The 23,985-nt window shown below is 45.4% G+C and overlaps 1 long non-coding RNA gene across 1 annotated transcript in view; it reads left to right on the top strand.

Annotated features, from left to right (window-relative positions):
• Positions 1 to 23,985, top strand: part of LOC310760609 — a 103,608-nt gene that overhangs the window by 71,907 nt on the left and 7,716 nt on the right. Inside the window, exons 4-5 of the long non-coding RNA XR_014547056.1 lie at positions 13,963 to 14,128; positions 23,470 to 23,568. This is a non-coding gene — a long non-coding RNA (uncharacterized lncRNA). The remainder of the gene's footprint in view (positions 1 to 13,962; positions 14,129 to 23,469; positions 23,569 to 23,985) is intronic.

Raw genomic sequence — 23,985 nt, 5'->3', positions numbered from 1 at the left:
AGTCCCACATCCCAGGAACACTTGGAATTGTTGCTCTGTGAGGGGAATAGGGGTCTCCTAATAACTCCCAGCCCCCTCCATCTTTTCTTCTCAGCATCCATTGTCAATGTCCACTGAGAGCCCTGCTGGATTCTCTCTAGTGGGTCTGCTGCATGGGAGACCTTGGACCAGATGCTGTCCCTTGGTCCAACATACCTCACATAGTTGTTGTGAGGGCGAAATTGAAAACTATGTGTCCTACCCTTGGCTCCTCAGAGGAGAAAAGGATAAGAATGTAATAAAGAATATTCCATATAATGAATATTTGTTCTACAGTCATCCAGCCTTCCTTCGTGGTTCCTGACCTAAAGGGAAATATTGAAACCTCAATTATTAGAAGTACTTCTTCTCTTGAATTCCCTCCTCCCGGCAACACATAGTGTGTATTGTCTTAAAATTAAACACCCGTTCAAAATATTTTCCTGAACAGTGGGACTTGCTTCTAATTACGGTAATATGGCCATGTATTGACCTGCTACATTTTATTTAAACTCTCTCTGATTAATCCTTCCACAGCACTGTATATATTGCGACTGGACCCTCTAAGAATGTGCAGTACCCAATCTCAGATTTATTTCCATAAGGATTATTTACCAGTGTTGGGATTTTAATTTCTTTCGTCTACTAACTAGATGGGGAAAGACAAATGGCTAAACCATACAAGTAAACAAATCAGAACCTGGGAGATACAATCTGCTTGGTTCTTTGCATGGCTGCAGTGCTAAAGAGTTATGTAAGGACAAATCACTCCCTTAGGAATGACTCTTTGCTATACATCCCTGCTTGAAAAAGTGGAAGACAGCCCCTTGTGTTATATATTGTACTGTCATTCATGTTAAGGTCCTCCTCTTAATGGCTTCTTCCGATAATATATATCATAACTACTACTGTGTAACTGAGTATGAAGATACATATACGTATTTTATGAGGTTAGGTCACACTCTTATGCCACTTTTAACAGCCATCAGAGGGGTAAGCTACAGTTCCCATGAGTCAATGGGGAAGCCATGGCTGTTAAAGTAGTGTAAAAGTGATTTAAATGTAGGCCCTGCCCATTATATGAAGATGCCTTGATTTGGATAGCAGCTTAGCATCTTCCACTCCAACAGTCAGTGGCTTCCCCGTGTCCCAGGTAGACGTCTCAGATACCTTAGATATCCATTTAACTGGGTTTAAACCTGGGACCTTCTCCATGCGGTGTCTACTGCTCTCAGCCCACTGAATCATGGCTTTTGTTTCTGTGTGTATGGAAGCCGATACAAGAATCAGAATCGACTCAGCTACATTTGTCAAATAATACATTCTGAATGTGTTATAGACACCCATCACCAAGAGAGCAAAAAGGAGTTTGTATGGATTTCTACATAGGTTTTTTTGTTTTTGTTGTTGTAACGATTTAATTTCTGACTTATTTATAGCGTTTTTAACCTGTGTCTAGATCCACCCTAGATCAGAGATGAACAATGTGTGGCTCATGGACTGCATGTCACCCTCAGCCTCCCTGTGTGCAGCACTGTATGCCCATTACTACCAGAGGTATAATAATAATAATAATAATAATAATAATAATAATAATAATAATAATAATATATTATTTGTACCCTGCCCATCTGGCTGGGTTTCCCCAGTCACTCTGGGCGGCTTCCATAGAAACCAAAAATACACTAAAATATCACACATTAAAAACTTCCCTGAACGGGCCTGCCTTAAGATGTTTTCTGAATGTCAGGTAGTTGTTTATCGCTTTGACATCTGATGGGAGGGCGTTCCACAGGGCGGGCGCCACTACCGAGAAGGCCCTCTGCCTGGTTCCCTGTAGCTTTGCTTCTCGCAATGAGGGAACCGCCAGAAGGCCCTCGGCGCTGGACCTCAGCGTCTGGGCAGAATGATGGGGTTGGAGACGCTTCAACCCAAGGCCTGGGCCGAGGCCATTTAGGGCTTTAAAGGTCAACACCAGCACTTTGAATTGTGCTCGGAAACGTACTGGGAGCCAATGTAGGTCTTTCAAGACCGGTGTTATGTGGTCTCGGCGGCCGCCCCCAGTCACCAGTCTAGCTGCCACATTCTGGATTAGTTGTAGTTTCTGCGTCACCTTCAAAGGTAGCCCCACGTACAGCGCATTGCAGTAGTCCAAGCGGGAGATAACTAGAGCATGCACCACTCTGGCGAGACAGTCCGCGGGCAGGTAGGGTCTCAGCCTGCGTACCAGGTGGAGTTGGTAGACAGCTGCCCTGGATACAGAATTGACCTGCGCCTCCATGGACAGCTGTGAGTCCAAAATGACTCCCAGGCTGAGCACCTGGTCCTTCAGGGGCACAGTTACCCTATTCAGGACCAGCGAGTCCTCCACACCAGCCCGTCCCCTGTCCCCCAAAAACAGTACTTCTGTCTTGTCAGGATTCAACTTCAATCCATTAGCCGCCATCCATCCTCCAACCGCCTCCAGGAACTCACACTGGACCTTCACCGCCTTCACTGGTTCTGATTTGAAAGAGAGGTAGAGCTGGGTATCATCTGCATATTGATGGACACCCAACCCAAACTCCCTGATGATCTCTCCCAGCGGCTTCATATAGATGTTAAAAAGCATGGGGGAGAGGACGGAACCCTGAGGCACCCCACAAGTGAGGGCCCAGGGGTCTGAACACTCATCCCCCACCACCACTTTCTGAACACGGCCCAGGAGAAAGGAGCGGAACCACTGTATGACAGTGCCCCCAGCTCCCAGCCCCCTAAAGTGCCTCTTACTGCTAGTTCAGTATATCTCATGGGTGGGGACAGAATGCATATACTAGGGTTAAGAAGTGCACAATAACTTTATTGTCACTTTCCAACAAGAACAGAACAAGAAATTCTTCCCTTCCCCCAGCTATAACTAAGTCCAATGCCACCTAGTGCCTGAAATAACTACTAATATTATCCACACAGCCAAGACTATTAGCCCCATATTGCGGATGGGAGGGGAGGGGGTGCTCGCTGAGACTAAAGAATAGTGCCTTGCCTAAGAACACCTAGTGAGATTGTGGCTGGGATATTTGAACCAAATATGCCATAGCCACTACTGAGCTACATCCGCACTCCCTTATAACATTCTTCACACTGAAAACTTCCCTAATAACTGAACCATAGCCATTTTGCTTGGGGTTCTGCTCTGCAGAGCACATACCATAATGATTAATCCAGTCCTGACCTTAATGCTCAAGTCATGTGGTTAATTTTGCCTTCTGTTGCTGTGCGAGGTCTACTGAAACAAATGAAAAAAAATGCCCAAGGGCATCTTGTTGTTGTTTTTGTTTATTTTGTTTATTTCCCTTGCTGCCCCTTATGCCTTTTAATCATCCGAGCTGCAATTTCATTTATGTAAAAAAAATGAAAGGATGGGGAATAATGCAGGTAGCTTTTCCATAAATGTAAATGCTGTTCTCATTGCTGTAGGATGTTGTGGATGAGGCAGCTGGCTTAGAAGGATTACATGAATAGATGGGAAGCAGTTCTGAGGGTATGACTTGTGGAAGACAGCTATCACAGCCAGCACTTTTTTTCATCTGGATCGCACCAGAGTGCAGTTCCAGCACCTCTCAGGTGGGTGCCATTGTGGGCCCGTGCTCTCCCACCTGCTTCTTGCATTTACATACTTCGGAGTATCCCAGAACAAGCATTTCAAGTCAAAGTACAGTGGTACCTCAGGTTACATACACTTCAGGTTACATATGCTTCAGGTTACAGACTCCGCTAACCCAGAAATAGTGCTTCAGGTTAAGAACTTAGCTTCAGGATGAGAACAGAAATTGTGCTCCGGCGGCAGGAGGCCCCATTAGCTAAAGTGGTACCTCAGGTTAAGAACAGTTTCAGGTTAAGTACGGACCTCCGGAACGAATTAAGTACTTAACCCGAGGTACCACTGTAGAAGCTGGCCAGAGTGTGCGAGTCTATGCTTGTTTTTAGATCTAGGGCTCCACCTAGCTCCTAGCCACGATTGGTCAAGCTATGGGGTGAGGCCAATTCATATATCCTTTTCTTCAGTCTGTCTCCTGTGTAGCAGTGGTGGACTTTAAGCTTTCTAGCCAGGCTTCTACTGTGCATGTGCATGTGCATGTGCGTGTGTGCGTGCGCACGCACGCACTCACACGTTTGCATGAGGGCCCTTCCGAGCTGCCCTAGCCATCCACCCGAGTCTAAGAGAATGAGGGAGGTGGGGGCACATGTATTTGACCTGCGCCAGAACCAGTGGCTACCCCCAAACCATCTAAGGAATCAGCTTGCTATAGTTTTAACACTATTATGGGTGGTGAATACGGCTGTTGTCAAACCGACATCTGTTCAGGGTTGCTCTGAGTGGCCCTTCGACTTACTGTAACAACTTCATGGTGAGTTCTGGCACCTATTTTTCCTGGAAGAAAGCTCTGTCATCCATCTTGCAAATCTCCCTGGGCTTTCCTCTGTGTTCCCAGGCCATGCACTTACTACCATTTATCCTGGCTTCAGTGCGCTCCCACTGCCGACTTGAATCTGTGCGCACACAACCGCTGGCCGCAATGCAGCACTATCTTGTAGTTTCTTAAGAAAGATGGCTTTCCCTCCAATCAGCTTCAATCGGAAAGGAAAGCTTAATCCACATTCACTTTGCAACTAAGGTGAGGCGTTTACATCTGAGGCGGCCATTGCTCATGTGCAGATGACAGCTTCATGAACAAGAGTCTGGGGAGAGGGTGTTGCAGGGGCAGGGAAACTAAACAGGTAACGTGCATCAGTGTGTACAGCAACACAAAGATGAGATTCGAAACACGGCTGGGGGAGGGAATGACCTCATTGTGTTTTAAGCCACTAGTTGTGTACATAGCCCTGGAGAGGATGCTGAACTAGATGAATCATTGCTCTGACCCAGCATGGCAGTCTTTTGTTTCTGTATTCTAGCTGGAATTGCATGATTGCTGCCTTGAAAGAGAAATATGCCTGTATTGCATAGCAATGCTGCAGCCATCTTGACTGCCACTTCCAGGCCAAGTAAAAAAAAAGGGGGGGGTGTTATGACTACCAGGCGCAGCTGGTTTTTCTTTTGCATCCTGCTTTGATCAGTCTCACAAAGTAGCAACAGTTTCCAGGGAACTCAGACATGGTTTGTTTCTTTTTAAAATGATGCCTATATCCACTCCACTGACCTCTTTAATTTGATGTCAACAGAGGGACTCTCAGTGTTTGTGAAAGGCACTGATTGATTCATATAAGCATGTGGACACAATGGATCTGCTAGTCCACACACACACACACACACACACACACACACACACACACCCCTGCAGCCCCAAACAGAAGAAGCAGTAGGATTCCTGGCACATGATAGTCCAAGCTCTTCTAGATAGTATCTATTGACACAGATTTCATATATCATTCCTTTACTGAACTGATAGTAAAATTTACTTTGGTTTCACCCAAGCACAGCTATATGTTTGAGGGATACTCTACTCTTCAAGCCAGAGATAGCCAACATGGTGCCCTTCACTCACTAGAAATCTTTTTTATCTAGACTGAGCCTTGGAAATCTAACCGTATACACTTCTTTTCAGAGGAAGGGGTTTTTTTTTAAAAAAAACCCTCATGCTTTAGAGAGACAACAATTCTGTCTCCAGCATCATCAGATAATTTGTTGTCAGGATGATTGCCATCAAAATCAGGGCAGGTGCAGACATGTGTCATTCCCAGCTTCCCAACTGTCATCTTTCCCCCTTAGTCCAATTAAACAAAAGCAAAAGAAGAGGTACTTTATCAAATCTGGCGTTGCTTTGGAATAGGAATCGTTGGCTTTGTAGGCATGTATTTATTTAGGGATTCAAAGGCAGTAAACAACAGAAATCCTCTTCGGATATTTGGAATATGTGAAACAAAAAATGCCTTTTCCAGGCAAAATATTCATGACAAACCCCCGCAATTTGTGAAGAACACATGGCAAATTGCAGGGTAATCATCATACCCATAGCTAGGGCTCCAGGAAGGAGGAAGGGAGAAATGACTGTGAGAAGTGAGGTGCAATTCAGATGTTTGTGAAGAAAAGAACAATAAGGTTTAGTGGATTGAACATTAACCAGGGAAATCAGTTGTTTGAACTCCTGCTCAGCCATAAAGCTTGCAAGATAGACTTTGCATTAGGGGCTTATTAGACTAGACTTGGGAGCCCTGGTCTCTGATCTCAGCTGCCCTCTGTAATGAATCCTCAGGGCCACGGGTTGGCACATCTTCCTGACTAGACAGCGAAATGTTCTCCGATCCTGGATTAACTCTGCTCACCCAGATTGTTGGTTGGCTTACCTCCCTAGGGTGTTCAGATGAACCTCAAACACATGGGACCCTCAGCCAGTTCCTGACAAAGTCAACCACGGGTGCCAGGCCTGCTGCCAAAGGGCATAACATGGGCACTGCTTATTTGGCATGTGCCTTGAACTTCCGTCATGCAGGGGATGAAGGAGGTTTTGCTTCCTGGGGACGCAGGTTGAATCAGTTGCTGGCAGCCACTGGAAAACAAAATATAGGATCCCTCCCCTCTCCTCACAAACTGCCATGCTGGTTTCTCTGTTACATAAGCAGGGATGGAGGGGTCAGCCTATATCTGGGGCATGTCAGTTTCACATGTGTTGATTCCAAAGTATGTTCTATCCAGTTTCTGCATCAATCTGAATTTTTTAAAAAGCATGAAAATTTGCGTTATTTTTGTTTGTATGTGGGGTTTTTTTAAATGCCTTTTCAACCTATGTTACCATAAAATACACAATTTTTACTAATTTTAATCAAAACCAGAATTTCTATATGCATTTCAGTTCACTTTTTGAGTCAAGAACTATATTGCAAAAATTTGGAGCAATGCAAGAACTAATAATTGCTTTCCAATCTGCACATCAGTTTAGAATGTTTGGATCAGGTTGGTTTGTGCAATGATGCAGCCCAAAAGAAATCTTCTAACATTAAAAACAACAGCCATGAAATTTATCCAGAGAAATCAACTCGAATCATCAACCTGTTCAGCGATATCAGTAACTCTGGAGTTTATGGCCAACAAAGTAAGCTAACCCTTTTTTTAAAAAGGTGCATATTCCATCTGCAACCGATGACTGCCCAGTGTGCATTTGAAGTCCTCGTATGTAAAAACTCAATTTGGGATTTCCTAAAAAGACTAATACAGCCTGAGCAGTTTAATCCTTGTTTGGTTTATCTGTGTTTCTGAGCCTCTGAATGATTTAACTAGTAACCCATATTTTAGCACGCCTGGATTACTGACCTATTAACCTAAAGATGTTGTTAATCTGATTTCAATTAATGATTTGAATGCCAGCTTGCTTAGGCCATAGTAAAGAATGTTTTAATTTTGAAAAACAATTTTCTAAGATTGATTTTTAAAACTAATATACTTAAGCCCTGTTCTTATTGGGTAGTTGGTTGTGCCATATTCAGTCATTCATTTATTTCTTTTAAAAAAATATTTATATTTTTCAGTGTTACATTTTGGGAAGCGCACAAAACCACCTCATCCCCAACTCCTTTAGGTCTTATATGGTTTGGTGTGTTGTGTCTATGCAGATTTGGTCCTGGCAGATCTGTAGGGAATTCCTCATGTTACATAGTTCCATTCGCTATTCCTCAGAGGACTCTGAGGATAGGCGCCTGTAAAATGTGGGATCAGAAAGTTGACTCTCGGTTTCCCATATGCAGCCTGACTTGATCATGAAGATGACAACTCCCTCCCCCTTTGTCAGTGTTTTTAATTATGATGTCAGGATTGTTTCTGAAGCTGAGGCTAACATCACATTCTACATGGCTGAGATTATAAATGACGCTGTTTGCTAATTACCGTATTTTTCTGTGTATAAGACGGAAAAATACGGTATTGAGAGCCAGTGTGGTGTAGTGGTTAAGAGCGGTAGACTCGTAATCTGGTGAACCGGGTTCGCTTCCCCGCTCCTCCACATGCAGCTGCTGGGTGACCTTGGGCTAGTCACACTTCTCTGAAGTCTCTCAGCCCCACTCACCTCACAGAGTGTTTGTTGTGGGGGAGGAAGGGAAAGGAGATTGTTGGCCGCTTTGAGACTCCTTAGGGTAGTGATGAAGCGGGATATCAAATCCAAACTTTTCTTCTTCTTCTTAAAAAAATAGTAAAAAAATGGGGGTCGTCTTGTACACGGACATCTGGGGGAAATTTTAAATTTTAAAATATTTAAGCATATGTCCGGGATGTTGGCTTGGGCAAGCTGAAGCGGTCCCTCCTGCTGCCGTCCCTCCCCCCCCCCGGGCTACATGCTGGTGACTGGCTCACCTCCTGAAGCCCATGCTGATTGAGATCAGCTGCCACTGCCGCCACTACCTCTGCCACTGCCTCAGCTACCTCTCATTGCCCTTCTTTCCTTTTTCCCCTCTTCCCCTCTCAAGCTCCCACCCTGCCCCCAACTCAATTTGCTTGACGGCATGGCCCAACGCAGAGCGGCCGCTGCCTTCCCCCGGCTCTTGCTTGGCATCCTGCTTGGGAGCCTGCTTCCCCACAGCAGCAGCAGCCACTGAGGGGGGAGCGTGTGGTGCCCCAGTCGCTGCCTTTGCTTCTGCAAACTTCTTCTGCTGGAAACTGCTTCTGTTGCCTTTGCTTCTGCACCACAGTGCACTGCATGCACCTCATGCTGGAAACTTTGAGGGCGATCGCCCCAAAAAAGATCAACAACTTGCCGCCGCCATCATCCAGATTTTCACTTCTATTTTAGGGTTTCATTTCCTTAATTTTGGGTTCAAAAAAATAGGGGTCGTCTTATACATGGGGGAGTCTTATACATGGGAAAATGTGGTACTTTGACTTGGGCACAGCTGCAGAAGCACTCTGTGTGTAAAATAAAAAATAAAATTCAGTGTTTTGACTATCTGGAGTGGCCCATGCAAAATTCTGCTTTCTCTTGCACGGAGAAGATGTTCTCTGCGTGTCACTGCACTGTCCAAAATGGTGTGCTGGGAAGGTGCACTCAGGGCCAGCCCAAGACATTTTGCTGCCCGTGGCAAAGGACAAGTCAGGAATCCCTCCCATTTCATGTACAAAAACTGAGCAGGCTGGCAATTTTTTTTACTTCAATACAGGTGATGAGATAATGTGTTCCACCACATGTAAAGGCAACAGGTGGGCTTAGTGGGTAGGACCTGTGGCATAAACAGCTCTGTCCTACACCATCTGGCTCCTGTTCTCTATCCCCTGACATCTGTATTCTGGGGCAGCTGCCTCGCCTTGCCTAATGGGAGGACTGGCCATGTATTCATTTGTTAGTGAATATGTACTCAAGAAGACAGCTTATTTTAATTTAATTTAATTTATTAGATTTCTTACCCACCCTTTACCGCAAGGTCCCAAGGCAGGTTAGAATAATAAAATATACTACACCTCCCCTTACCCCACCTGAGCAACTGTTGCACTAATGAAACAGCCATATCAAAAGCTAAGTTTACCGTATGTTATATAATGTGAACTGAAGTGAGAACAGGAGAAGGACTGCCAAAACTCTGAGAACTGGACTCAAAAATTTCTATTTCTGAGGAGAATTAGAACACCGTGTTGGACAGAATTTCCCCACAAAGCAAGCCTGGCTTCATTTAAGGAAATCTCTACAATTCTCAGAGTGTATATTTCCCAACATGTATATTAGGCAAAACTGCATACATAAATGTGCATATTAAGAGAAATTTGCATTAAAATGTTGGTGGAGTTTCATGAGGGCTTTTTAAAAACTGCAAGCCGATTTGGAAATGTGTAGAACTGAATTTAAAACTGGTAGAAGGAGAAACTGAGAGAAATTGAAATTGGCATATTTGTCCATCCCTACCTGGGAGTAAGCCCCATTGATTCAACAGAACTTACTTCTGGGAAGATATGGCTAGGATTGTTCTGTTAGGGTCAATAGGAGTAGAAAATGGATATATGCATACATATAGTCGTCTGATGGAGCCATATGGACAGCATGTGGAAACAGCCAAGCTAGGAAGAGACCTCTAGGCAAAGTGGAGAACTGTTTCAAAATATCTGAACCAGATGGAAAGCCAGAATTTGAAGCTAAAAATAAACTAAATTGGTTAGACCTAAATCCTAATCCCCTCCCTTAAAAGATATGGGTACCTCAGATGACCCACAGATTGTAGATAGGGTTTATATAGGCTCAGCTAGACAGACATATTGCCACCCACAACCTTCATGGCTGAAATATACTCAGAGTCGCAAAGTGATTTCATGCTCTTTATTCAGCTCATAGTGGTGAGGAGGAATGAATGAATGTCCCCTCAAAGTATCTGCTTTATATACATTATTTACACAATGGGCTGCACATGATTGGCTAATTCCGGAATTCTACTGTAAGCCAATCATGTTGTGGATTCGCTTCTATCTGGAGAATGATTGGGTGGTTCCTGTCCTAGGACCAATCAGACTGCTGCATTCTGAATCCTATTGTTCTAGGACCAATCAGACTGCTGCGTTTTGGATCCTAGTGTTCTAGGACCAATCAGACTGCTGCAGTTTAGATCCTATTCAACTCAGTACATAACAATAGCCATCTTGATGCCTAGTGTAGAATCTCTGCAGTGAGGAAAGCAGGTGAGAGAGAACACTCTGTTTGCAGACAAGGTGTGGAAACTGATCACAGCAGAGCACAATAGCAGAGGAGCCTCTGCCTTCGGGTTAGCGCAATGGGGAGAAATTCGAATCAGTTTGCATTTAAAGGCAAACCTACCTGATTTCCACTTTCCTAAATGATGCATGAACTGAAACACAGCCATCCCTCGGATTTCTCAGTTCTCTGGATTTTGCAGTGCCATTCTGCCATTCTCCAGACACGTAACATGTATGAAAATGGCTAAAATGTCCATAAAATGCACATATTAGTAAAAAAAAAAGTATGCAGAAATGCATTATTTTTGAGGGAAATGCTTTGCAAAAAAAAAAGTTTATATTTGTCAAAATTGCATACAAACATGTGCCTATTAGGAGAAATTTACTTAGTGATGTGTTTATATTGTAAACCACCCTGTGATCCTCAGAAGAAGGGTGATATAGAAATTTAATGAACAAGAATAATAGCAATCTGGACTTTCCTCTCTGGACTGTTTGCATTACTTAAAGTGACTTTGCTAACACCTCTGTAGCAAAAAGAGGCCCGCCACTTTACTGAAACCTCACTGCTTCCAAGCATGGTGTGCTGAGACCTACTGCTGTGTTAGCCGCCCATTTTGTGATATGTCCTAATATTTTTTGAGCTGCTGTTTAAAGCTGGAAGAAGAAAAGCACACTTTGAAATGTAGGCTGATACCTACGAAATCCGTTTTAGGAACATAGGAAACTGTGTCCTAACAAGTCAGACCACTAATAATAATAATAATAATAATTTATTATTTATACCCCGCCCATCTGGCTGGGCTTCCCCAGCCACTCTGGGCGGCTTCCAAAAAATATTAAAATACAGTAATACATCAAACATTAAAAGCTTCCCTAAACAGGGCTGCCTTCAGATGTCTTCTAAAAGTCTGGTAGTTGTTGTTCTCTTTGACATCTGGTGGGAGGGCGTTCCACAGGGAGGGCGCCACTACCGAGAAGGCCCTCTGCCTGGTTCCCTGTAACTTGGCTTCTTGCAGTTAGGGAACCGCCAGAAGGCCCTCGGTGCTGGACCTCAGTGTCCAGGTAGAACAATGGGGGTGGAGACGCTCCTTCAGATATACTGGACCGAGGCCGTTTAGGGCTTTAAAGGTCAGCACCAACACTTTGAATTGTGGTCGGAAACATACTGGGAGCCAATGTAGGTCTTTCAAGACCGGTGTTATATGGTCCCAGTCACCAGTCTGGCTGCCGCGTTCTGGGTTAGTTGTAGTTTCCGGGTCACCTTCAAAGGTAGCCCCACGTAGAGCGCATTGCAGTAGTCCAGGCGGGAGATAACTAGAGCATGCACCACTCTGGCGAGGCAGTCCGCAGGCAGATAGGGTCTCAGCCTGCATATCAGATGGAGCTGGTAGACAGCTGCCCTGGACACGGATTTGACCTGTGCCTCCACGGACAGGTGTGAGTCCAAAATGACTCCCAGGCTGCGCACCTGGTCCTTCAGCGGCACAGTTACCCCATTGAGGACCAGGGAATCCTCCACATCTGCCCGCCTCCTGTCCCCCAAAAACAGTACTTTGGTCTTGCTGGGATTCAATCTCAGCTAGCTCAGTATTGGCTGCACCTCCCTGTGCTTTCAGATTGGAGTCTTCCCAAGCCTTACCTAGAATAGCCAGGGATTGGACCTGGTGTCTCCTGGGAGCAAAGCAGATACTCTGCCACTGAGCTAGGGCCCTTCTCTTCGCTAACATGCCTTTTCTTCCCCGAACAGCTTTAGAACAAATGGGTCCCCTCATGCTAACTCTCTGCCTCTTCTCTGTTGGTTTCCCATCTGTTTCTGGCAAGAAATCCTGGACAAGCTGAAGAGGTGAGAGCTGTGAGCTGCATCGGGAGAACAGGTGGCTTTCCCCCCTTTGTGTTATCTGCCATCTGGGCAGGTTCACTCAAAAGATTTGCCTCTGCTGGAGATATGCGTGGGTCTCCTTCATGTGGTTTGTTTCTCATGGAGCAAAGGCGAAAATCGGCACGACTGCTCCGCTCCACAAACACCTCCACTTTCTACCCGAGCGCCCAGCTTTCATCTGCTCTGTCTGGGCTGCGACTTTGATGTAGAGTTAAAGCAGCTCTGAAACAATATCTGGAGCACTTGTCGAAAGGCATCCAAGGGTGAAAACACACTGCAGGAACAAGAGCTCGGCGTCGCAGTTCGTGGAAGCTGCTAAAAAAGAATCTCCACGTTGTGTGCCTTCCTGTAGTAAGTGGGTAGACCGGTTAGGATAGAGATGATGGTTTAGATTAAGGTGGGGGGGGGCAACCATGCAACTACTTCTACATGCCCCAGGGAGCGTCATCAGCAGTTTGCGATTTGGCATTACTGAGGTGTGTGTGTCTGCTGCTTAAAGAAAGAATGTCAAAATTCCGCAGGGCATGCCAGAGACTGTGGTGTGTGCACCTAGAGTAGTCCTTTGAATAGTGGCCAGTGTGTAATTGTATCAGAAAAGCAAATGGGATCGGGGCCAAACTGTTATAATGGCTTTCAGCTCATGGTGTTTGTGGTTTTCCTGGAGCATAATCGTTACTAGAAATTGGAGTGTGTATGAAATATTCATGCACACACTTGGAAGTGAGTTGAATGAGGAGACCCTGGCTCTTCCAGCATGCGCATCCTGCTAGCTTTCTCTTGTCTGTTCCTTGAAATCAGGGAGTCTAGTTTTACTTCCCTAAACTAGAACTGAAATGAAGGGTATGTACACATGAGCAGTTTCAAACATAGAGGTAGTATCCCCCTCACCATGTTTTACATTGCATTGGTACTTTCATTTGTACTTGCTGTACACACTAGAGAGAAAGCAGGGTCATCTTCACCCAGTGTGCATTACCTGATTTGGTTCCCCGCACCTGCACTCCCCACCCTAACTCCTGTTCAAGGAAGTTTTCATCCACACACGTGCAATGGCTATTCAAATTGTACACACTTCAGCTTAACCATGGCCTGCATTTCTCAAATTGGATGGAAGCTGGTTTGAGGAGAAACACATCAAAGAGGAGTGCTTATTGAGAAACTACAGGATACCTATGGATTGTAGCTAACATCTGTAAGACTTGTTCAACAGAATCCCTGTTCTGGACCTTGTGTATGAACTTTCCACCCCAATAATGAGTTACAAAACTTTACTGCAGAACCATCTAAAATCTAGTTACTTTTTGTTTTGTTCCTGTAACTTACTATAACACATTGCACTCAAGCAGTGTTCAGTCTTTTATGCAGTTCAGTAAACTTTCCTCTCTCTGATCCCAGAGAGAGATCCTAAGCTTGTTTATCATTGCAGAACCTCTCTGCTGCTGCTGCTACTTGTCTCTGACTTCTCAAGTTTCATCTCCTGCTGTGAGAGCTCAGTTCTGATTTCCAGCAATGAGTCATCAGGTAGCTTAGCTCACTAAAATTGAAAAACATCAGCCCTCCGCTTTCACCCGCAATGGAACCTATCGCTTAAGGTAAGCTTCTTTTTGCAGCATTCCAAATACAAGGCATTCAAACACAGCATTTTATGTACATTAAACTTAAAACTTTAACAGCATCATGTTTGCTTGGATTCAAACACCAGCGGTCAAAGGGTCTCGTGTCCTAGACCTCAAGCGACAGTGTCCAAATCTGTTTTGTCCGTAAAGTGCCTTGCAATGTTGCTGAGGGTGTCAGATCAATGCTTACTTGGCCAGATTACAAAAGCCCTTTCACCAATCAGGAAAGTTCTACTGGATGGCAACTTTCAGACAGAATGGTAGAAGAACTTTAAGCATGTGTGTGTGTGTGTGTGTGTGTGTGTGAGAGAGAGAGAGAGAGAGAGAGAGAGAGAGAGAGAGAGAGACTGGGGTAGCAGTTTAAAAAGGCCTTAGTAAGAGTCCCATACTTTATAGGTGCTCTTGTAAAGCCAATGAATGGGAAGGGCAGAGGGAGGCAAGAGCTCAGTAAAAGTTAAAAGGAAGTACAGTGGTACCTCAGCTTACATACGCTTCAGGTTACAGACTCCGCTAACCCAGAAATAGTACCTCGGGTTAAGAACATTGCTTCAGGATGAGAACAGAAATCGTGCTCCAGTGGCATAGCGGCAGCAGGAGGCCCCATTAGCTAAAGTGGTGCTTCAGGTTAAGAACAGTTTCAGGTTAAGAACATACCTCCGGAACGAATTAAGTTCTTAACCAGAGGTACCACTGTAACACCCACAGAGAAAGTTCCCTGCTTGAGACCACTGAAGCCTAACAGAGGAGCTTTTGAAACTCAAGTATCAAATTCTTTGATATTGAGCACCAAATATGATGAAGCTGTAGCCTTAGGAATAATTAGGCCTGTTGTTTTCAAAGTGGAAGAGGGATGTGTTAATGTGTGATTTGCTTGGCACTTTAATGCTGTAAGTAGAGGACTGCAATATGGGGATAATAATGCATTAGTTGCGTGTGAAGTGCTTTTGAACACTCAGAAACACTAAATAAATGCTAAATATTCCACACTGTTGTTCTTGCTAGCTTGAGCTTGGGCTGCCAACTTCTCAGCAGCTTACTTTAGCTGTGCCTCTAAAAGGTAAAGGTAAAGGTACCCCTGCCCGTACGGGCCAGTCGTGTCCGACTCTGGGGTTGCGCACCCATCTCGCTTAAGAGGCCGGGAGCCAGCGCTGTCCGAAGACACTTCCGGGTCACGTGGCCAGCGTGACGAAGCTGCTCTGGTGAGCCAGCGCAGCACATGGAAACGCCGTTTACCTTCCCGCTAGTAAGCGGTCCCTATTTATCTACTTGCACCCGGGGGTGCTTTTGAACTGCTAGGTTGGCAGGCGCTGGGACCGAGCAACGGGAGCGCACCCCGCCGCGGGGATTCGAACCGACGACCATGCGTTCGGCAGGTCCTAGGTGCTGAGGTTTTACCCACAGCGCCACCCGCGTCCCCTAGCTGTGCCTCTACAAGCAAACAAACCTGTGAGCAACCAGATGTTGTTGGATTATGGTCACATCCGTACCATACATTTAAAGTGTATTTATCTGTCTATTGCATTTATATCCCACCTTTTCCTCCAAGGCACTTGAGGTGAAGCACATGGGTCCCCCCTCCCCATTTAATGCTCAAAACACCCCAGTGAGGTAGGTTAGGCTGAGAGGCAGTGGCTGGCCTTAGGTCACCCAGTGAGCTTCATGGCTGAGTGGGGATTTGAACCCTGGCCTCCCAGGTCCTAACCTGACACTCTAACCGTCATACCACACTGTAACACTTTAACAGAGAACCCTGGAAACTGGTAAACTGCGTTGTTTAAACATTTTGATGTTTGCCACCCTGGGCTCCTTTGGGAGGAAGAGCAAGATATGAATTTCAAATAGATGTAAGAAATAAATCGGGCTGACTTACACTGTATATAAGAGCTTCTGCCTTTGCATCTCTCCTCAGGATTACTGCGTATGTTCCTCAAGGCTCCTCAAGACCACCACTTTTGTGGCGATCACACAAGGTCCCCGGATGTTTAACGATCTATTGATCCCTGTGCCACCACTGTGCTCGCTTCCCCGCTGCCACCAACCAGTTACTCTCTGGTAAAACACTGAGTCCAGTCAGTAGTTAAAAGTGAACCAAAAAAACAAGTTTATTTTACAAACATTAACAAGTTTATGGTTTCTCAGATAACATTCCTGTCAGTATCTTAACTTTAGTTTCTTTACCGGCCAATAATAATAATAATAATAATAATAAATTTATTATTTATACCCCGCCCATCTGGCTGGGCTTCCCCAGCCACTCTGGGTGGCTTCCAAAGAATATTAAAATACTGTGATACATCAAACATTAAAAGCTTCCCTGAACAGGGCTGCCTTCAGATGTCTTCTAAAAGTCTGGTAGTTGTTGTTCTCTTTGACATCTGGTGGGAGGGCGTTCCACAGGGAGGGCGCCACTACCGAGAAGGCCCTCTGCCTGGTTCCCTGTACCTTCCTAATACCTTCTGACTGATTATCTCAACTGTTTGATTGACTCCTCTTAACAAATTCTCTCCGTCTCTCACACCAGACTAGCCCAACCCACAGACTTATCTTCCCTCTCTTGTCTAACTCCAGACTGTCTTCTCAACCACTCTAACTCTAACTCCTCTCTGTGCTTAAACCTTATACACACTTAACTCTGCCCCTTGGGTTCCCATTGGTTAGTCATTTTACAATTAGTTAACCCTTTCCCTAAGAACCCAGTATGATATCACACACATAGGAGGGCAAACGCCACACTCCCCTACGCAGTGGTTGCATCTGCACAGCTCAGTTGGTGCTGATAACGCCAAGGTGGCAGGTTCGATCCCCATATGGGCCAGCTGTATATCCCTGCCTTGCAGGGGGTTGGCTAGATGATCCTCAGGGTACCTTCCAACTCAAAAATTCTATGATTCTAACATCACCATCCTCATAAGACTGAGCTGAAAAGCCCCTGAAATGCAGCCAGCTTCCTAATGCTGCCCCCAATCATTTGTAGTAGTCTCTGTTTCCTGCAGTGATAATCCATTCGATAAAAAGTGTCTCTGGTTCACAAAGGAGATGTTGATCAGTATCAGCAATGGATCCCGCTAAAGAACATAGATTGAAATGTATGTTATACAGTTGTGCTTTCCTTAAAGAATGAGGATTAAGAGTTTTCCCACTGTAAAGAAATCAGATATAGGGAGACGGATCTCATTAATTAAGTGATACAGAAATTACCCAGTGCATCAAAGCAGTCCATGTAAAAATATGGGCTGAGATCCAATGGGCAGCTTTCAGAGGTGCCTAAAGACTTTTCAGTTCTTTCCTTTGATCAGCAAATTCTCCCATTGCCATATCACAAAAGTACTTTTGAAAGTTCCCTGTGTTTTCAAATGGGGTTCCATGGCATGGGGAGGGAGATCAATAAAAAGCAGCCTTGTAAAGAGATTATGTTTTAATCAAACTCCCCTTGCAGCCTTGTCTAGAGGAAGTTTGTCTAGAGCAGCAGGATGCAAATACCACTACTGATATCTTGCTATCCTTTCCATCCTTTCTTTTAAAAAACAAACAAAAACAAACCACATTTATTCAAAAGTTACAACACAGCTTTCTCCACTGCCGTGATATCACAGAATGATCACTCCAATCCTCAATCCCGCATCACTGTCATGTCGGCTTGCCAAATACCCTCAATAGGAACCCAACTACTGATCTGGTTTACTAGACAGGAGCGGGCCAGCAGTAAATCACACTGTGCAAGTTGGAGTTAACTCTTTATTAGCAAAAGCATGATATGCAAAGGAGGCTCAAGCCTATTGAGCACAGCAATGCATCTCCGGTAGGTCTTGCCCCCATGAAGCAGTTGCTGAGCCTGAAGGTCCCTAGCTCCCCACAGCTGCCTAAGTCCCCTCCTCTCCAGGGTTCTTTCCTAAGCAATCAGAGACTACATCCGTGTGTCGCAAATCTCTCCTCCACCCTTTTCATGCCTCTTCTGGTTCTAGCAGACAAGGGGGCAGGGGAGCTTCTCGCAGCAGGAGGGGGAGACACCCGTGACTCTTCACCAGCTTGACTCATCTCTACCTCTTGGCTTCTCTCCTCCCTCCTCTCTTGCTTCAGCTTCTGCCTCTGATTCTGGACTTCTCTCTGCCACAGACTCTCCCAGCTCACTAAGCCCAGTTGCCTCCTCAGCTTCCAACACCTCCTCTTCCTGGTCTTCTCACTCTGACTGTTGTCCCATCACCACTCGCTGGAAACTAAGCCTTCTTTCATTGGTGGTTCCCCAGCTGGCTCCTGCTAGCATTCCTCTGCATCCATCCAACCAGCCCATGACAGTTCACTACATCCTGGTGTTTATTTTATTAATGAACCATCCTGCCTTTTCCCTTTCGTCTCTTTGACTTATTCTAAATAAACACTTTCTTAGATTTGCCTTTAGGGTTGAGAAGTACATGCTATGGCAGGTTCAGGTCTTTTCAGCCCGGCTTATCCCAGCAGGGGGAATCATCCTGTACAAAGCAAAAGGCAGCGTTTCCAAACACACCCATTCCAGCACTGAGGTGGGGAGGAACACTGCCTTTCCCCCTTAAAGAGCAGGGAAGGAGCTTTGTCTCTGATCTCAGTGTTGTGGTGTTTGGTGCTCAGATTGGAGATCTGGAGTGGGATGGGCTGGAAATGCTGGTGCGTTTGTGTGCCTCTGCATGTACCGTATTTTTTGCTCTATAAGACTCACTTTTTCCCTCCTAAAAAGTAAGGGGAAATGTGTGTGCATCTTATGCAGGCTGTGCAGCTATCCCAGAAGCCAGAACAGCAAGAGGGATTGCTGCTTTCACTGTGCAGCAATCCCTCTTGCTGTTCTGGCTTCTGAGATTCATAATATTTTTTTTCTTGTTTTCCTCCTCCAAAAACTAGGTGCGTCTTGTGGTCTGGTGTGTCTTATAGAGCGAAAAATACAGTGTGTTTTTGAATGTGGTGTGTGGTTTAATGTGCAGTGTGTGTAAATGCCCGCATATATTGGCCATACCCACTGCTGAGGTACCATCAATGTGTCCCCCAAACTGAAAAAGATTAGTCAGCCCTGATTTATGCATTGTTCCAGATATGCTGGGAAAGTGAAATGACGGTCTTATGTATATTACCTCTTATGACGCATAAAGAGGAAATACAGCTCTGCGCACTATGCATTGCTTTGTTACTCAGTTATTTCTGATGCAGGTTTCTCCCACGATGCTAACAATTGGGGGCTGTAATCAATGAAGAAGTAGTTCAGGGCAGCCTTGTATGTTGTATTACTGCCCACCGAAGAGAGCTTGATTTATACTTGAATGCTTCACAGCCACAGGGACAGGAGACATTTCTTTATGTGCTAAGTCTAAGAGAACCACATTTTCTACAACAGAGCGGGCTATAATGAAACTGTGTAAGAATGCAGGAATACAGCAAACACTCATTAAGCATTTTAATATATTCAGTGCTTCTCCTGGGTCTGATATACCTGTGCCATTGTTGAATACATGTCCCATTTTTCCTCCTTTTGGGAAATTTTAGCTACAAATGATTCCTTAGACATGGAACATGATGTTCATGTTATTGGCAGTGTGATAAACATACAAATGACTTGATCTCGTGGTCCCAGCTCACATGAAAGTCTGCTCAGATATATTCTGAGAAGGCATGAGTTTATTGCAATCACCAGATGGGCAATAACTGTGCATTTATTTCACACACGCACATATTGCTCAGAAAAGCCTTGCAGTTATTGCTCACCATGGGTGCAGTCCAATGCAATGAAGTCTCACTGATTCTACTATTCCATTTAAATAAACAGAGCTCAAAGGTGCAAGCATTTTATTTTGCTTTTTAAACTCAGGATGTGAGCAGCTGGGCTCTGTGTACTTCATGGATTCCCATAGCAGCTAAATGCAACTGAGGACTCAGCTACATTAGTAAGGAAAAAGTGTTTTATCTGTGACACCAGACAGCGCTGTGGAGTTCCATCTTTCGCCAATGTGATTACCCATTTAGAGGTTTACAACGCGTTTTCCTGAAACGCGTTTTTTGATGTGTCTAGATCCAGCTTTAGTCACCTGTTCAAAAGAGGCCACACCTAGAGCTTGATCAGGCATGCAGATTCCAGGTTAACTTCGTATGTGATGGAGGGGAAGATGGAGATGAGCTCTGCCCCATATTCATCCTTGCTGCCATCCATCAGTCGGACGACTGTGTGAAACAGGGAGCCTTCTGTGCTCATGAAGGCATGATTTAGAATGGGCACAGGATGGTGCAGTGGGGGGGGCTGCACTGCTCACCTGACCTACCTCCAGCCAAGTCACTGTCATGCTCCTGGGCTGCCCTGGGCGGGAGGAAAGGAGGAGCAGAGTGCAAAGAGGCTTGGGTTTTTGTTTTGTTTTTAAATACTTTGTTTGGCCGCGTCTAATCTCTAAAATTTATTTATTGGTGTGTGCTTTTATTTAAAGAATAAAATAAAAATCAGGATTGAGGGGTTTTCTCAGGACAGTGGAGGGCTTGTATGCTGTGTCCCATTGGTGGTGGTGGCGGCACTTGCCCTCTTCTGACAGGACATGTCCTAGGTGGGGTAGGGGGCAAAAAAATGGGTTGCGAAGTGTCAGTTGTGGGGGGGAGTAAGAAATGTCCCTATTTTCATCTAAGGAATGTTTGGAGGTATACAATTAGAAGAAGAGTTTGGATTTGATATCCCGCTTTATCACTACCTGAAGGAGTCTCAAAGCGGCTAACATTCTCCCTTCCCTTCCTCCCCAACAACTAACACTCTGTGAGGTGAGTGGGGCTGAGAGACTTCAGAGAAGTGTGACTGGCCCAAGGTCACCCAGCAGCTGCATGTGGAGGAGTGGGGAAGTGAACCCGGTTCACCAGATTACGAGTCCACCGCTCTTAACCACTACACCACACTGACAACTTAGACATGTTGCTTTAAACAGCCAGGATGGTCAAAGGCCAATGTTGGCATACATGTGATTGGTCTCCTTTCTCCAAAAAGCCAGAGTTCAGTGGCAGAGCATCTACTTTGCGCACAGAAGGTCCAAGGTTGCATCTGTGGCATCTCCAGGCAGGGGCGTCGCAAGGGGTGTGTGGGTGTCGTGGTCCGCCTGGGTGTGTGTGTGACAAACCCCCCCAGTGGATCTGCGTGGCAGTGCTCGCACCCCTGGTGGGCGGATTTCCACAACTGGCGTGATCCTCAACGTAAAAATCCTCCCCCTGATTGCGCCCAACAATCAGCCTGGCACCCCCGGCTGGCGGCGCTGACACGGTTTTATGTGATCGCTGGTCGATTTGCGCAATCTGTGGGCACATGTGTTTCGCGGCCGACCTTCCCTCAAAAAAGCTCAACAACTTTGGGGTAAAGGTAAAGGGACCCCTGACCATTAGGTCCATTCGTGGCCGACTCTGGGGTTGCGGCACTCATCTCGTTTGATTGGCCGAGGGAGCCGGCGTACAGCTTCCGGGTCATGTGGCCAGCATGACTAAGCCGCTTCTGGCGAACCAGAGCAGTGCACGGAAACGCAGTTTACCTTCCCGCCGGAGCGGTACCTATTTATCTACTTGCACTTTGACGTGCTTTCGAACTGCTAGGTGGGCAGGAGCAGGGACCAAGCAACGGGAGCTTACCCCGTTGCGGGGATTTGAACCGCCGACCTTCTGATCAGCAAGTCCTAGGCTCTGTGGTTTAACCCACAGCGCCACCCACGTCCCTAACTTTGGGGTACTGTCCCTTAAAAAGTTTAACAACTCCGGGCAACATTCCCAAAAATTGCAATGGGGAGGGTGACAAAAAAAAATTGCACCGGGTACCACCTGTCCTTGCTACGCCTCTGTCTCCAGGCGCTGACAATACTGAGCTAGAGGAATTGACTCAGCATAAGGTGCCTTCCTATGTCCTTCAGGCCAACAACCTGTAAAGTCCATTGAAGGTAGACCAGATGGTGCCACAGTCTCCTCCATCTCTGATCCGTTCTGCTGAGCAATTTTCTCTGGGGTGCATCGGAATTTTCTGAATCTGATCTCACTGAGCAATATACATCTGGGAAATGAGTATTTGAAAGAGAGAAATAAAAAAGAGGGGGAAACCTGCCAAGCTCTTAATATCCATCTGGCGTTTCTATTCAGCTTGGCTTGTCATCGGCCATCATGTTGTCTGTTGTCTTTCTACTGCGCTTTAGGGAAGACCCATTTCTGGCAACACTTGTAACATGTGCTTTTGTCTGCAGAGACAAATGATGTGATATAAGCTGCTTTTTAACAGATGCTCCCGAAGAAGCGTACAATAAAATAATAAAAAACAACAACAGCTACAGTGTCATCAGGAGTCAGGAAAAAACAACAACTAAATTTCACATCAAAGGCCCATAAGGACACTGAAAAGAAAAGATGTTCCCAAACCACAATAGGCAATCTGATGGACCGCATTGCTAGATGAGTAGAAGTGCCAGGTGAGTTTTTAACAGTGCAGTGCTGGACAGATGTAAATGACTGAGAAGTTATTCCTACTGATAACTTTCGCTGGCTTCTGAAAAGCAGAAAAGGGAAAAGACTTAGGCAGTGGGAAGTCCAAAGTCTGGGTGCCACAACTGAGAATGCTTTGTCTACAGATGAGGTAGAAATTTGATTCATTTCGCAATTAAAGGCAGTCTTGGCTAATTCATATTTGTTCAAAACAATATGTGGACCAAAACACAGCCAGTCTTTGAAATTCACACTTCTCTGAATTGTACAATGCAGTTCTCCAGCAGAGTAATGCACACCCTCCAACACAACACAGCCCAAATCCAGGTCACAATCTTCTGGGTCCAAAATCCTGTGTGAGTCACTAGCCCTAGTCACATGTAAAACTGCACATGCAAAGGAACCACCAGGAGCTTTGGTGTGCGCAGTCTGCTTCAGCACCATTTAAATTTGGTGTCAAACGCTGCCTCCCTCCAAGATCAGAACCTCTCAAGAGCTTCCAAGTCTATGCTTGTATCTTCCCTAAGACAGAGACTGGCTTGTGATTCGAAGGAAGGAAGGACTCAGCATTTCCTGTTGCGGCCATTAGCATTTAGCAAGGCAATTTTGATCCCACCCCTTTCTGCATCACTTTTTAATAAGTCTCTCCAGGACATACACTAATTCGAGAACTGATGGATCAGCTGTAAAATTTGATTCATGAGATAAATAGTCAAATTCCCAGTAGTGCTGTTCTGGTACTTTGAAATGTATTTCTCAATGCAAATTAGCAGAGCTGTGCTTGCTATAAACTTCCTGATTTTGACCCTCCTGCATCCAGTTCATTTATTGCAATACATTAATCGTCAGGTGTGGACTCATTGTTTTACTCTCCCCAGTTCTGCAGGGTGCCTACCGGGCAAGGAACCGTGGCTCAGAGGTAGAGGATTTGTTCTTTGTATGCAGAAGGTCCTGAGTTCAATTGCCGACATCTCCAGGTAGAGCTGGGAATGTGCTTTGTCTGAAACAGTGAATACCATATTTTTTGCTCTATAAGACTCACTTTTCCCCTCCTAAAAAGTAAGGGGAAATGTGTGTGCGTCTTATGGAGCGAATGCAGGCTGCGCAGCTATCCCAGAAGCCAGAACAGCAAGAAGGATTGCTGCTTTCACAGCGCAGCGATCCCTCTTGCTGTTCTGGTTTCTGAGATTCAGAATATTTTTTTTCTTGTTTTCCTCCTCCAAAAACTAGGTGCGTCTTGTGGTCTGGTGCGTCTTATAGAGCGAAAAATACGGGTGGCTGCTGGCAGACATTGTAGTCAGTATTGATCTAGATGGGCCAATGGTCTGATGCAGCATAAGGCAGCCCCCTATGTTTCTATGTGTTGGGTTTCCTTACTAGATGAGTAGCCTGTT

The sequence above is a fragment of the Podarcis filfolensis genome (genome assembly GCF_964270895.1).
Source record: "Podarcis filfolensis genome assembly, chromosome: 4".
Lineage (NCBI taxonomy): Eukaryota > Metazoa > Chordata > Lepidosauria > Squamata > Lacertidae > Podarcis > Podarcis filfolensis.
The sequence above is the reverse complement of the archived record's forward strand: the minus strand, read 5'-3'. Positions and strand labels throughout refer to the sequence as shown.